The following is a 4176-nucleotide window of genomic DNA, read 5'->3' as shown; positions in this document are numbered from 1 at the left end:
ATATATATATGATTACTTTTAATTACAAAAATAGGTTGAAATCATCAATATTACAATGGTTGTTACGCTTTAGAAAACATTCAAAATTAAGACAAATATACCCTTGAACTATCGTAAATGGTATGCAAATACCCTCCGTTATACTTTTGGGACATTGATGCCACTATCGTAAATGGTATGCAAATACCCTCCGTTATACTTTTGGGACATTGGTGCTCCTGCCGTCTAAAAATTAGAGCATATATACCCTTCACTCTAACGGAAGACTAAATAGGGACACGTGGCACAATCTTATCCGTCGATAAATGTCGGATCGGTGGATAAGATTATGACACGTGTATGTTCGTTAGTATAATGGGTATATATGCTCTAGTTTTTGGACGGCAGGGGCACCAATGTCCCAAAAGTATGACGGAGGGTATTTGCATACCATTTACGATAGTTCGGGGGTATATTTGTCTTTTTTTCCTTTTAAATTTAAGGGGAAAAGGTCTAATATACCTCTCAACTTTGTCATTTAGAGCTGATATACCCTCATTATAAAAGTGGCTCATAGATACCCCTATTGTTATACAACTGGCTCACATATACCCTTTTCCTCTAACGGAAGTGAAAAAAATAATTTTAGTTTGATTTTTATTATTATTTTTAAAAAAATATAATCTCATATGGGTATATTTAATCCTCCTCAAACATATATTATTTTTTTAACTTTTTTTTGTTTCAATGACTAATTTAGATTTATTATTTTGATGGTCAAATTTATTTAAGTTTTGCTAATATTCTTATAAAATTTATTATAGATGACACAATTTTTTTCTTCAAATACAAAAACTAAATTACAATATATCCGCAAAAAATAGTTTTAAATTTTTTTCTTTACACTAAGGAATGAAAGAAAAAATAAAATAAGAATAAGAAACTCAAATAATGATAATCAAGAAGTACAAAAAATAATTTTAATAGTCCGAAAAAAATTAAAATATACCTTGAAATTTGCTAGAAAAATCATATATACCCCTAAATAATTTTTAAAAAAAATCAAAAGTTAAAAATATAAATTTAAAACTAATTTTTTCATTTCCGTAAAATGAATGGTATATGTGAGCTCATTTTATAATGGTAGGGGTATATGTGAGCCGTTTGTATAATGGTAAGGGTATATATGAGCCACTTTTATAGCGAGGGGCATATCAACTCCAAATTGTAAAGTTGAGGGGTGGTATATCAGACCCTTTTCCCTAAATTTAATTATTTGATATTTTAACTAGTTTGAGCTTGAAATGCCTAAGAAGGCGCCTCAAAGAATTGAAGGCAATCTTACAAAGACAATGTTAAAACATGATTAATCTAAATTGAAGTGAGTTAAACAAAATAAAAAGTAAAAAGTAATCGCACATTTTAATCATAACTACATCAATTTTATTTTAAGAAAATGATAAAATTACGAAAATATGTTAATAATGATTTGTAAAAATTAACAACAAACTATTAGAAAAATTCAATTAATACTAACAATAAATATATAATTATTTAAATTCGTATATATTAACATTGAATAATTTTAAGGACCTTAATTTTTTTGGGCAAAAACCATTCCTTTAGTGGCTTTAGAATTGAGCCGCCCGTTTCGACTAATCTCGTTTTTCTTTCGATTGGAGACGTGATTTTGATAAAGGTTGTCATGGAAAAAGTATTATCAGCTTTTGGAACTAGATAGAGCTGGTGGCATTCTTCGTCTGGATATTAGCATCTGTGAAGCTGAGAAAATTGAGCATAATAAATCAAAGGTTGTTATTGGTGAATTTCTCGAACTACGATAATTTGAATTTCTTCGTGATTCGAGTATCGTTAGTGACGTATTTCTTTAACTAGGATGATTTACAGACTTGAACTGGCTAAAAAGATGTGTGAATCTTCTGTAAGTATTTAATTATTAAGAAGAATCTGGCATATCTTGATTAATGAGTATGCCAATAGTTAGTGGAATATTCAAGATGCCTTTCTAAGGGAAGATATTAAATTTTATATATGTATGCTAGGGTTTAAGGTAGAATAGCTTCTAAAAATCTTAACTGGAATCAGATATATCTTGTCCTAACTAGAATTGAATGACTGATAGAGTCCATAAAATTTTAATGTCTACACACTCATTACTGCAGTTCTTTGAATATAAATTACAAATTGGACAAGGAGAGTAGATATTTACAGGAACTACTTCTTGTGTTGCCTATGTCGAGAATCTTGAATTGGGTCCCTGGTGCATCCAGATTTTTATTCATACTCTTGGATATCCAAAATTTTGATGTTCTTTATTCACTCTACAACTAGTTATTATTTGTTAGTGAATTCATCAGTTTAGTATCATTAACAATGACACTACTACTTGGGATTGGGATAATATGATAAGTAAGTACTGAAGAATAATATTCTTATTGTAATACAGAATGAAATCTCTCTTTCTAATACTCCATTATTTAGAATGAAAAAGAAGCCTCCAAAATAATTTTGCTCGCGTGTTATAGAAAATCTCAGGGTAAACAATTTTAGGAATCATTCTTATCTTTTATTGAGTTTCCAAAATGTGCAATATCCTCGTCGAACTAGGAAGGACAAAACAATATTTGGGGTGATGTAGGGGAAAAGAAGTTGATTAGGCAGCACTTTGTGTCTGTTATTTTGGTTAATCGCTTATTAGGTATATTAGTTTGTTATACAGGCATCAACGATGATGTTTACTGCTCCCTGTTATCCTTGCTGCTACGTACCTTATGGTCAGCCCCATGTACAGAGCAAAAAAGGTTGAGAAGCTACTTTTCAAGCAGGTATTCCCTTGCTGGATACTAAGTTATTTATTGCATACCGCTTGTTAGAAGGAATGATGGGACATATCTGTGTAATCGCCGCCTTGAAAAAAACATAAATTTAAGAAGCATTTAAAAATAACAGTAATTTCGCTGGCTTCCTCTGATTCATGATAAAGAGAATGAAAAAGTGGCTGTGCTTCGGTGGTCACAGATAGACTAAGGGCAATACATTAGTTATCTGAATTAGGTCTTAGCAATGCTCCAAAGAGTCCTTGGTGTTTATTAAGCTTAGCTTCTAAAGAAGATGATGTTCCTGGCAATCGTCTATCATGGTGTTTATTAAGCTTCACTTCTCAAGCAGAATGATCTCTGCTTTGATATGATTGAACTTCACTCACAGAGGAATAAGAATATAAATCTGCCTACATTCAGACCTAACAAGATTTCTCCTTCGCAGCAATTCTGAAAACAAGGAATCACATCCCTGTTACTATACTCAGGAACTGACACACGTGCCACGTAATCCTCCTGTCTCCCTCCCAACATAAGAGGGATAGTTGTAGTGCAGTGTAAGCTATATCCTCAGCAATGGTGAGAAATGCTGTTAACTGAAATGGCATAGATGACAGTTTTTTTTTTCTCATGAGATTTATGTGGAAAACTGAATGAACTTTGAGATCTATGTGCATTCATGCCATTATTTGTTAACTTTGAGATTTATGTGCGCATCCATGCCATTGTTTTCTCATAGATGACAGATTTATTTTCCTAGAGATTTATGTGCATTCATGCTATTATTTGTTAACTGAAAGAACTGTGAGAAATGTTAGCACCTCTTGTGTGCACAAAAGTCCTACATATACCACTCTTAGAACCTTTTTTACACTGCTTGTATGGTAGAAAATGCTTCCACACCTGTTTTATCCACGGCAAACGTTAAATCAATGAGAAAAAAAAAACTGTTTGATGATAATTACACAAACCACCTTCTGCCAATACCTTGTTCCTCTCTAGTTTCAGCAAACTCCTCAATACAGATGAATGTTGTATCAAACACTTTGCAGACGCGGTACTACCATACAACAGTTAAAGAGATGATCTTTTAGTTACTATATATGCATCATTTGCCATATCTTCATGTTGAAGTTGTTTGAATTTCCTGGGCTGAATCGGCTATAGACCAGCTACATCAGCTACTGTTAAATTAGGTAGGTCTTAGGCCTAACTCGCACCTCAAAAACTAGCTCAAAGGGAGGAGAATTGTCCAAGCCTTATAAGGAGTCCACCCATCTCATTAACCACCGATGTGGGACTTTTGTTATTCTTTAACACCCCACCTCACGCCCAGTGCTTAGCATCTGGTGCGTGG

This window comes from Solanum tuberosum, unplaced genomic scaffold (assembly GCF_000226075.1).
Source record: "Solanum tuberosum cultivar DM 1-3 516 R44 unplaced genomic scaffold, SolTub_3.0 scf00216, whole genome shotgun sequence".
In the NCBI taxonomy this organism is placed as follows: Eukaryota; Viridiplantae; Streptophyta; class Magnoliopsida; order Solanales; family Solanaceae; genus Solanum; species Solanum tuberosum.
This window is presented reverse-complemented; position numbering follows the sequence as displayed.